This window comes from Erpetoichthys calabaricus, chromosome 14 (genome assembly GCF_900747795.2).
Source record: "Erpetoichthys calabaricus chromosome 14, fErpCal1.3, whole genome shotgun sequence".
In the NCBI taxonomy this organism is placed as follows: domain Eukaryota; kingdom Metazoa; phylum Chordata; class Cladistia; order Polypteriformes; family Polypteridae; genus Erpetoichthys; species Erpetoichthys calabaricus.
Window position 1 is genome coordinate 27,447,214 of NC_041407.2, and position 12,532 is coordinate 27,459,745.

A 12,532-nucleotide genomic window follows, 5' to 3' on the forward strand; every position below is an offset into this window, starting at 1 on the left:
AATAGAAACATCCATCCATCCATTATCCAACCCACTATATCCTAACTACAGGGTCACGGGCGTCTGCTGGAGTCAATCCCAGCCAACACAGGGCGCAAGGCAGGAAACAAACCCCAGGCAGGGCGCCAGCCCACCACAGTCAATTGAAACAGTTTTTGTGTATTCTGTATATCTTTTGAAAGTTGCCTCAGATAAAGGTGTTTGTTAAACAATGATAATAACAGACAACAGTAATAATAGTAATTAAGAAGAATGCAAAGCAAACTCTGCAGCCTCTCTCGACCTGCATTTCTATGTATTGAGGTGGCCTGCCCACTTCAAAAGTGCTTCAAAGCACTTCCTTCCTTTCTCATCTCCCATCTCTGTCTCGCTTAGTCTCTTCCTCTTGCAAATCAAGCCTTCACCTCAGAATCTCTTTCCTAGTGCCCCTGGATGTGATGTATATCTTTAAAAGGTCCAGAAAGAAATCTGGCATCAGATACACCATGTCTGTTGTTAGGACACCAGGTTGGAACTAGTCTCAGACTGCTGCCTGGTGTTTCTGCACCTCTGGGACGTTAATACTCCTTAAAGAGCCACCTGTGCTGCCTGTTAAAGGGATGTTGTGGGATCATTCATTCTCTAGCTGGCCTCATACTCTTTGGAAGGAGTTCCATCCAGCCTGTTGCTTTCTCTTCTTCTTATTGTTGCCTCAGTGTATTGTCATTCTGGGCCATCAAGCAATTTCACAGAGTATTTTGTTTGACCTCTAGGAGCCCACACTGGCAGATGCAGGGCCTTTTCTATTGCCAGTGTGATTTTCACTGTCAGTTTTTGACTTTAGAATGAATTACCTTTGATTTTAATTGGGATTCTACATTTACCCTTGAAAAAGCACTTAAACTCAGTAGAGGGTGAACAGGTAAATTTACGCAATTAGTAACACAGCACGGCACATGCTGTCTGAATGTCACTGAGATTCATCATAGATAGCTTTACACCCTCCTGCATTTAGTAGATAAATACAACACACAGATTGTGCCTTAGAGTTTCTTTTCAGCTTGCCTTCAGGAGTCCTATGACTGTGATCAAAGCAGTTGAGGCACCATAACATTGTTAGGGGTCCTTCTTTAAGATCACTGTTATGAAGAAATTAAACATGGAGGCCAGAAAACATATTAATTCTGTCATTTACTACATCTTTTTCATTCAGAAGTAAGGGACAGAAGTACATAACAAGAATACATACAGTGGTGTGAAAAACTATTTGCCCCCTTCCTGATTTCTTATTCTTTTGCATGTTTGTCACACAAAATGTTTCTGATCATCAAACACATTTAACCATTAGTCAAATATAACACAAGTAAACACAAAATGCAGTTTTCAAATGATGGTTTTTATTATTTAGGGAGAAAAAAAATCCAAACCTACATGGCCCTGTGTGAAAAAGTAATTGCCCCCTTGTTAAAAAATAACCTAACTGTGGTGTATCACACCTGAGTTCAATTTCCATAGCCACCCCCAGGCCTGATTACTGCCACACCTGTTTCAATCAAGAAATCACTTAAATAGGAGCTGCCTGACTCAGAGAAGTAGACCAAAAGCACCTCAAAAGCTAGACATCATGGCAAGATCCAAAGAAATTCAGGAACAAATGAGAACAGAAGTAATTGAGATCTATCAGTCTGGTAAAGGTTATAAAGCCATTTCTAAAGCTTTGGGACTCCAGCGAACCACAGTGAGAGCCATTTTCCACAAATGGCAAAAACATGGAACAGTGGTGAACCTTCCCAGGAGTGGCCGGCCGACCAAAATTACCCCAAGAGCGCAGAGACGACTCATCCGAGAGGTCACAAAAGACCCCAGGACAACGTCTAAAGAACTGCAGGCCTCACTTGCCTCAATTAAGGTCAGTGTTCACGACTCCACCATAAGAAAGAGACTGGGCAAAAACGGCCTGCATGGCAGATTTCCAAGACGCAAACCACTGTTAAGCAAAAAGAACATTAGGGCTCGTCTCAATTTTGCTAAGAAACATCTCAATGATTGCCAAGACTTTTGGGAAAATATCTTGTGGACTGATGAGTCAAAAGTTGAACTTTTTGGAAGGCAAATGTCCCGTTACATCTGGTGTAAAAGGAACACAGCATTTCAGAAAAAGAACATCATACCAACAGTAAAATATGGTGGTGGTAGTGTGATGGTCTGGGGTTGTTTTGCTGCTTCAGGACCTGGAAGGCTTGCTGTGATAGATGGAACCATGAATTCTACTGTCTACCAAAAAATCCTGAAGGAGAATGTCCGGCCATCTGTTCGTCAACTCAAGCTGAAGCGATCTTGGGTGCTGCAACAGGACAATGACCCAAAACACACCAGCAAATCCACCTCTGAATGGCTGAAGAAAACAAAATGAAGACTTTGGAGTGGCCTAGTCAAAGTCCTGACCTGAATCCAATTGAGATGCTATGGCATGACCTTAAAAAGGCGGTTCATGCTAGAAAACCCTCAAATAAAGCTGAATTACAACAATTTTGCAAAGATGAGTGGGCCAAAATTCCTCCAGAGCGCTGTAAAAGACTCATTGCAAGTTATCGCAAATGCTTGATTGCAGTTATTGCTGCTAAGGGTGGCCCAACCAGTTATTAGGTTCAGGGGCAATTACTTTTTCACACAGGGCCATGTAGGTTTGGATTTTTTTTTCTCCCTAAATAATAAAAACCACCATTTACAAACTGCATTTTGTGTTTACTTGTGTTATATTTGACTAATGGTTAAATGTGTTTGATGATCAGAAACATTTTGTGTGACAAACATGCAAAAGAATAAGAAATCAGGAAGGGGGCAAATAGTTTTTCACACCACTGTATATACAGTAAGTTATGCCATCATTCTTCTGTATCACCATCTATAAACAATTAGAAAAAGCAGACCAAAACATTTAACCACAAAGTACCACTCTTAATCAATGTTTATTCCATTAAGTGCAAAACAAAAATGCACTTTATTTGAGCAAAAAATGGAACAATAAATGATTTACATGTTGTGACACAATGAGTCAACCATGGGTGGTACTTGCTTTTAAGCTCAACTCCTTGACACCCTGAGCCTCACCATCTTCCTTTTTTACACTTTTAACTGAATCAGATTAGGATGATTTATTGTAGTACTTTTTACAGAAATTTCTCTGACACTCAAAAACATATTTGTAAACAGTTTATGATAACATACTTTCGCCTTCTTAAAACATCATGGAATATGCTTTTTTGTAACGTGTGTAATCTCAAGACATGGACCAATACTTAATTGCATTTTTGGCTTGAAAAATGAATGTATTCGGTAAGTTTTAAGGTTTTTTCATCCACCTATGGAGTAGTGTACCCGTAAACCCCAATTTAAGTTGAAAGAACATATAGGGTACTATAAAAATTAAAAAAATCATTTTAGAATGCAATTTTATGTGGCAAATTAATATATATCATGGTTGGGAAAAATAATTTTGATTTGAAAAACTTGCCCATTAATGTGCCAGCCCTGCTATGGGTGTTCTCTATCCAGTGTCTTATCTGCCTAACTTGTCTGTTAGAGTAAGCTTGAATTCAGACACCAGGCCTAATAAGCACAATATTTAAGGATGGGCCATATAGATTAGGGGCATCTCAAGGCATGGAAGACCTGGACAGTTTGTATTAATCCATTTATGGGTCACTGAGAAATGTATGGAAGAACTAGGCAGCTCCATCCCCTGCTCGCTTTGCTCGCCCACCCCGGGTTTGGTTAACCGGATATACAATTTAAAGAGATTGTTATTTTCATGGGAATTGTTACATACTCTTTTGATTCTATGTTGCATCGCTTCTCCATGATCATAAATATACAGTAATCCCTCCTCCATCGCGGGGGTTGCGTTCCAGAGCCACCCGCGAAATAAGAAAATCCGCAAAGTAGAAACCATATGTTTATATGGTTATTTTTATATATTTTAAGCCCTTATAAACTCTCCCACACTATTATAAACATTTCACGCACAATTATACAGCATAAACCCTTTGTATTCTCTTAGATATTAGGTAAGATTCGTTGAAATTATGTATGTAAACACAGTTTACATACAGTAAAACCTAAATATTATTTTAAAGATATCGAGCATCTCCGATATCACATATGTTACAGCCATTATGACAGACAGGCCACCAGCAATAAATACGTACAATGCAAGAAAAATTGTATACAGTAAAATGTGTGTACAGTGACACTAAACTATGTACATGTAATAAGTACTGTACGTAAATAATTAATTATGGTTACTCACCAACAATGACACGACGACTTGTCCGATAACGATGAGTTTAATTTTACTGCACAACAAAGGATAGCGTTACAGCTCTTCTAAAGGAGCCTCTTCAGGCGACTGTTTAGCACCGCCGTTGTTCTTCTTCCAGTACTCTTCAATCCAAATCCCTAAAGCAGATTCCATCCAGACTACTGCCTTATCACGTCCACTTGCAACTCATTTTGCGCCCTGGTTAAAAGACACTGCGGCCGTAGATCTTATATGCTTTTCCTCCTTTTTCAATAAAAAGAATCGTGGACTCATTTATGCTGTAATGGTGTCCTGCAGCGGTGTAGCTGTTTCCTTCCTTCAACATATCCAAAACTTTTACCTTTTCTGCAATCATTTGCATCTTACTGCTGAATGAGTGAGATTAGACTTCCTGGTTAATGCAGCACTCCGTCGCTGAGCCAATCAGCAGCACACAGGAACTTAACCGCGTGCTCTGATTGGGTAGCTTCTCAGCCATCCGCCAATAGCGTCCCTTGTTTCAATTCAAATGCGTCCCTTGTTTGAATTCAAATGGGCAAATCAACTGAGGAAGCACACATACTGTAGACCGCAGACATCCGCGAAGCAGTGAAAAATCTGCGATATATATTCACATATGCTTACATTTAAAATCCGCGATGGAGTGAAGCCGCGAAAGACGAAGCGTGATATAGCGAGGGATCACTGTACACCTGACTGAATTGTGGTTTCTTCGAAATTATACTTGTCGTAGCTTTAAATGTTGCGGGACCACAGATTTTCATAGCGTATGGTCCATTATTGTGTAAATCTACATTTTGAGCATTGAATGATGCGAACACGAAAAGATTATTGTAGACTTGGATATTTTGCCCGTAGTGTTTGTGGATTTCACTTTCACCAAACAACAAATCTTTTAATTCTCGCGGATACGCCTCTTCATTGGGAGGCAACACTACTTTTCCTTGAGACAACACGAATTAGACGATCTAAAAGTCTCCGACTTAAACTTTAAAGCCTTACAATATCAACATACTTCTGACATATCACCTATGTCCATATATTCGATCTCATTTTGCTGTTCTGTTATTTCACCGAGTAATAATCTCCATTTGTTTGTGCTAATGTGATCTTTACTTTCTTTTTTTTGATACTTCCGAATTTTACTAGTTTCATAATCTCTAACCTGCTCTGAATGTGTATCGCACCATTTTTGAATGTCTTTATGAAGTCTTTAATTTCTGACCCCTATTGGACCTACAAGGTTTTCAGTTCCACTTGGTCCAGACTAATTATTACTTTCCTTATTTTCAGAATTTGCACATAGATTATTGTTCTTTTTTTCATTCTTTTTTGCCTTCTTTTCTCTCCAACACTTTCGGGTCTCTTTTTGACACGCTGCTCTTTCTTCTTTGCTTAGTTGTTGACGTGTCATCTAGAATGTATAAAATTTTTAAGAGCTGAGAGCACATGAGGTGTGTCTGCCAAAAGCATTCCAACAACTGAGAGGTTAGATATCCGTGATCTTGTTTTAAACTGGTTGTTCTCACAAGACTTTCCGAGAAGGTCAAGATTTTTTTATATAATACAGAGATATTATGGACAAAATTAAGTACATAAATACATGAGCAAATAAATAAAAGTACAGTGAAACATAAACATTAGTAACTGCATGGAATTTGAGGATAAATAAATAAATGTGTCACAAAATATGTTCTTTAATGCTTATTTATTTATTTATTTGTCTTATTGTGTCCATAATATTCCTCCAAATGCATCTTGAAATAAAACTGTCACAAATTGAGAGGGTGAGCTCTAGCACATACTGTGTTTTAATTGGTGAATCGTCTTCTGTAGATTGCTCATGCTTAATTCTATATGCCAGTGCGGGAGATGGAGGTAAATAGATAGCACAAAAATTAATTAGAAAAATGTTTCCTACTGCAAATGAAATGGATTCTGCTGAAGTTATCACACATTTCAGAGAGAAAATTGAAGATTTATCAGAAGAAATTACAATGTTGGTGGCCCTTTTAGACTATGATATCGATTAAACTGTTTTTGAAAACATTGAAGAACTAGTGCAACGGACTAGGCTACAAGCGATTTCAGGTGATGAAGTGACCTGCCCTGGACGCCCATCCTTTAACATTCCAACTAAGTCAATAGAACACTTTCTTTTATGCGGTTTAAAAGTACGATAGATTGCAGATTGATATGGTGTATCAGAGAAGTCGATCACAAGGTAAATGAGCCAGAGTGAGATACGGTGAGCTGCTCCTGTATCAGTTTAGACACTTTGACGTGGAAAGCGCAAAGCAGTACCAACTAATGTCCAGAACTGAATATTTGACCCTTGTTTTAAGAGTCTAAAGTCTTTTTAACAACTACCTTTCACACAACGTTACAACTCTGATCAGTGACTAACATGGTATTTTCTTATCTACCACACTGATCTGTGATATTTAGCAGGGACTGTAAAGGGTTTTAATCTTGTTTGGCCATCAGACATTTAGCAGTTCTATGATAATGAGCACCCCGATTTAACCCTGAATCAACTGTAATTTAACTGAAGTGTTCTACTTGTCAGAAAACTGTCACAAGTGAGGTGGCCTGATGCTATTTTCTGCAGTATGTACCAGGTTTACCAGGTAACTTGCCACTTCTCGTTTGTCAGATTTCTTATGTTCTTATGAAGTATACTGGAACGATTGAAATGTGGGCAGCTGTAGTCATTGTGCTGTTCTGTTATCAATGGTAGCACACAGCTTTGAGAGATTAGGGCCAGTAGTAGATAAGCACTTTGAGATGTGTTACTCGATAAATACTTTTCAAGACTAGGACTAGAACCACCAGAAAACCTTTAGGGTAACTTTGGTGTAATTCTGCGCGGAATATCCATTTTTTTTCCTGATTTCTAAAATGCATCTAGCTGCTTGCATAACTTTATTCTTGTCATCTATTGTATATTTTTTCTGATATAATTTATCCTCAACTGGCTGGCACACAGAAATGCCAATGTCACCGTACCGTATGTAACAAATGAGTCATAAAAATAAAAATATAGGAGGCCACAATAATAAATAAGTCAAAGCTTTAAAAGATCAGTGTTGCAGTTTTAAAGTTAGTCACTTGTCATGTGTGACAAGCTGTCATTTGTTGCCATCATTAGAGGGTTGAGTAGATTTCACTTTTTTAAAATCCAGGTGCAGTTGGGCTTAGATATTATATGTAATCTATACAAAAAAATTGAAGAAACTTGGTCCCACTTCCCTTAATGATTGTCTGGGTTGAGTTTCATACTGCGTGCTTTAAGGTTCTATGAGAAGCATCATTAAAATTTTAGCATGGTGGGCCAAAGGAGAATTTTCCTGAAGCCCCCAATAGTGAATCTAATGATCAGCTCCTAGTAAATGGATTATGTGACTGTAAGGTAGCCTTTTGGGCATGAAAGAGAATTTTGTGACTCATGCTGTCTTTTAGTTTTAGGTGGGATTGTTAGGCAGGCAATCAGAGTTAACAAATGCCTCCGGGCTGTATGTATTTGTGTGTTTGCTTGGTTCAAGTGATGTGTAATATGACACATTGCTGTTCGATTTCCAAACGCAGTCAGATTGTGGATTGTGGTCTTTAATGATGTGTGCACAGGAAGAGATTGGACTGATGTTACATTGCAACATGAGACATCGTGGTGGCAACATCACATTACAGAGGCACATTTTCAGCATCAGGGATTAGAAGACTTGAAGGGACAATGGAAAAATGGATATAGCAATCTATCAGCCTGTGACAGGTCCAGGACTTGAGATGAGATTTGTTACCCAAAAGGTACAGGATTCAAAGTATATGGACAGGTCATAATGGAGCATGTTAAAAAGATTAAAAACAGACCTCAGCAGCATGAAAATTACTGTTGACCAGTCGTTCTCAATGTAATGTTGTAGTACTAGGGTGTTGTACCGTGTTAGCCATTATGAATGTAGAGAAAAGTCAAGCAAAATGACACCTTTTACTGGCTAACTAAAAAGATTACAATATTCAAGCTTTCGAGGCAACTCAGGCCCCTTCTTCAGGCAAGATGTAATCTTGGAAAGGAGGCCAAAAAACAGAGTGGTCAGATGAGCAAAGTTGGTGGGAATGAAGGGGCTTTGCCAATGTGCAGTCAAGAGGGTGCAGACCTGCCACCATAAATAAAAGTCAAAATTGTGGTGAACAGGAGCACAGTGAACATGGGCACCCACCTAAATCTTAAGGCCACTACCCTGCTCCCCAGAGTCGCATTAAACTGTGGTGGATCACAAAGGAGATATACAGGCAAACAACACAAATCTTATGTTAAAGCAGACTAAAAGAATGAAAAGCCACAGTCTGTGTTGTTAAGGGCTCTGAGTCATACAGTGCAGCATACGTCTGTGCTTCTGCTCACTGTTGACTTTCCAGCCCAGTGCTGAGACGCAGAAAGCTGCTTGGCTGTCGAGAGAAGAGAGCCTTCCAGCACTGCGCTTCCGCCCGAGTTCATTCATGTGGATATGCCGAGCCGCTTTTGCCTGCCTCACATCTGCAGAGTACGTGGCATTTCATAGTGTGCGGCTCTGGCCCAGCGTGCCGACTTGTCTCAGTGTGGGTTTCAGAATTTGCCGCAGGTGGCGTACTCTGCATGCAGTCCTGCATATTCTGGGTTTTTATTTTATTTAATGTAGGCTGAGATGTCCTGGGACATTTCTCAGTGTTTGTGTGCGGGTGATTCAGTTTGCGTGGGTCTTTATATTTTTATGTGTACTTGGCTATGTGTCCTATCATGCTTGTTTGTGAATCCTTCTTTGTGTGTGTGTGTTTTTCAGATTATGTTTTGCCCTCTTTGTAGGTCCTTCAGCATTGTATGCTGTCAGTGTAGCTTTGTGTGTCTGTATAGAGCGGAGTGTGTACTGGTGCTTAAGTAAGTGAGGTGGATTGTGTGTGTGGGTCCCTCGATGTATGTTTGTGAATTTATGTAGCTCAGTCTGTATATCTCACTGTTTATACTTCTCTCTGCATATGTATGTGCTTTTGGCATCTTTGTCTGTGTGTATTTGTGTGTGTGTGTGTGGTTGAGTATCTCTCTGTTTGTACTCACTGGTGTTTGTACCTCTGTCTGACTATGTTATTTGAGGGAGGGTGTTTGTTTTGGCCTGTGCAAGTCTCTTAGCATGTTTGTGTGTGTGTATGTGTGTGTGTGTGTGTGTATCTGGGTTTGTGTGGTTGAGTATCTTTCTGTTTGGAATCATCATTGTTTCTATTTCAGTCCGCCTGGGTGTACAGCTGGGTCAGTGTATTGTGTCTCTAGGGGTTGCCACAGATCCCCGAACCCCAAACACAACCACCCCGACTCCAGTCCCAGGTTTAAAGATGTTTCATTTTAAAGTAAACACCTCTACACAGGCTTCTTTTCCCAGAATCAACACATACACAAGTCTTGATTCCTCCCCTATCCTCTCTGCTCCTCCCAGGCAAGCTTTGTCCTCCTCCTCTCCTGACACTTTGACTCCCTGGGTGACGATGAGTGCTACATTTCAAACGTGACCTGTGAGAACTTCTGGTGCCAAACCATTATCTCCAGGAGGCTTGCTCTCCCCCTCTCAATATCCCCCATAATGGCACCCATGGTACTCAACAGGGCATCTTTATGAAACAGCAAGTCACATGCACTCCAAATGTGAGTTCGCCAAAAAGGATGATCCCACCTAGTGTACTGGGGAAACAATACTAGCATGGGAGGTAATTTCATACTGTCCTTCACTCATACTGGCCTCTCAGCCAGGAAAGGGAACACAACCATCCCGGTGAGGATGCTCCTGTATTGTCCATCCATCCATTATCCAACCCACTATATCCTAACTACAGGGTCACAGGGGTCTGCTGGAGCCAATCCCAGCCAACCCAGGGCGCAAGGCAGGAAACAAACCCTGGGCAGGGCGCCAGCCCACCACAGGACACACACCCACCCACACACCAAGCACACACTAGGGACAATTTAGAATCACCAATGCACCTAACCTGCATGTCTTTGGACTGTGGGAGGAAACCGGAGCACCTGGAGGAAACCCACGCAGACACGGGGAGAACATGCAAACTCCACACAGGGACGACCCAACGAAGCGAACCTGGGTGTCCTAACTGCGAGGCAGCAACGCTACCACTGCACCACTGTGCCGCTCCTGTATTGTTCTTCAGCTAACTGGCCACCTGGCCGGGTACGCTACTACTATCTTTTCCTGTTTGGATGCCTGACCTGCTGCCTGTTCTGCCACCCTGACCTTCTATGGCAACCTCCAAGACGGGACAGGAAGAGCCATGCCTCTCTTTTACACCATCCATTATATTGTCCTCCCAAATGCCAATCCACTCATGACAGATTGTTTTGGCTTCTGTGTGGGTTTCTTTATATTGGTGTGTTTGTTTGAAATTGTGCAACTCTGTGTGCCTGTGCGGATCAGTTTTTATATCTTGGTGTGTGTGTTTTTGTCTGGAGGTAGGTGTGTCTTTTGGCCTAAGTGTGGTTCTCTGAATGTTTTTTTGTGTGTTTGGGCACGCACATGTTTGCTGTTTTTGTCTGAGGTTGTTTTCTACTTGAATGTTAGCAGCTGCACATAAATGAGAACAGGTGGTGATAACACAAATGAATATTTTGGTCTTGACTCCTCACCCCGGGCCTTCTGTGCCTTTGGACAGACCCTCGGGAGCCGAGGAGGCCATTGTAGGATTAGGCTTCTGAATGTGCAATTGAGGTAAGGTGTGTGAATGTAGGTATGTGTGTGTGAGTCACGTCAGATGAAAATCACTCTATCTCTTATGGGCTTTAGTTGGTTCTTGTTTCAGTCATCATAACACGATTGCTGATGTGCACTTAGAATGAAGAGGAACAGCAACCAGTGTACCCCACATTCAGACTGCCTGGTGCTTGCGTGGCTTTGCACGACTGATCCCTTCTTGTCCATCACGCACATGTTCACAGATGTTACCACAAGTTCCTCTCTTCTTCAGCCCTCCAAGTGTTTATGAAACTGCCAGTTGCTCCTGGTCAGACGTACTGGTGAGATCTGCGTCAGCTTCACATCCGGCTTTTTAGCCTGTAGATTCTCTTTGGGTCTGAGCGTAGGCTACCACAACGGTCACGTGCAAAGTGGAAATTCTTAATGTTCATTGTGATGTCTGGTTAAGGGGAGTGAAACAGCAGATGGCTGTCAGCTTCGTTTTCATTTTCCGGGCACTCTTGTGTTTTTAGTTTTCTGACTCAGTATCATGTGATGTTTGAAGGCATGCCTCTGAAAATGTAAATGTTTATTAGCACGTCTGCAAACAAAGTTGGATCCTTAGATCAAATGCTGCTCCTGGAGGGCTGCACTAACAGCAGATTTTTTAACCAATTCAAATTTTTAATTGTGCTTTCTAAATGTAATCCTTTCTTATGTTAAGATGATTGTTTCTGCTTTAGAGCAGAATGGTGGCACAGTGATTAAAGCTGTTGCCTGTTAGCTCCAGGAAACTGGCCCAGTTAATCTCTGTGTGGAGTTTGAATGTTGTCCCCTTGTCCATGTTGGTTTTTCCAGCAAAATACATTCCAATGATTTGCAGGTTAGATCAAGCATCTGCAGCAGTGTGATGATTTGTGATTGTCCATAGCTGGCTCATGACATATACAAGATACTAGCATGAAAAACTGTAGCCCCCTCAATTGGTGCAGGAGGGTTCAGAAAATGGACTGATGTCTTCCTTTATTCAAATTCAATCTGTTACAGATGGCAGTTTCAATTTTTTCATGCCTTAAATTGAGCCCCTGCTTAATTAGGTCTTTAATTTGCAGAATTTCACTTAATGGTGTTTCTGTTTCGGTTTAATTTACTAAACATTTCATTTAGTTCATTCCTTTTATTTATGCTGCGCAATAGTGGTGACCATCTTCCTATGTTACCAAGTACAGAAGATAAACACTTCCGTTATCAGCACATATTTTTAACTCTTTAGCTTGGGTCGAGCAGATCTACAGGCTGATTTTACTTGCATCACTGGCAAACTATTACAAGCTGGGAGATTTTCCTAGTTCATAAATTTTTATGAATATACAATATATTTTCATAATATATTTGTTCTTAATGATGACAATGTATTTAATGAAATCAAGACACTATGTTGATCTGTGTATAAGTGGTACTTATGATGAAGTGGTGCCATGTCCAGGCTGTGAGCAGAACAAGACTTCCTGAGCTCAACAGTTTT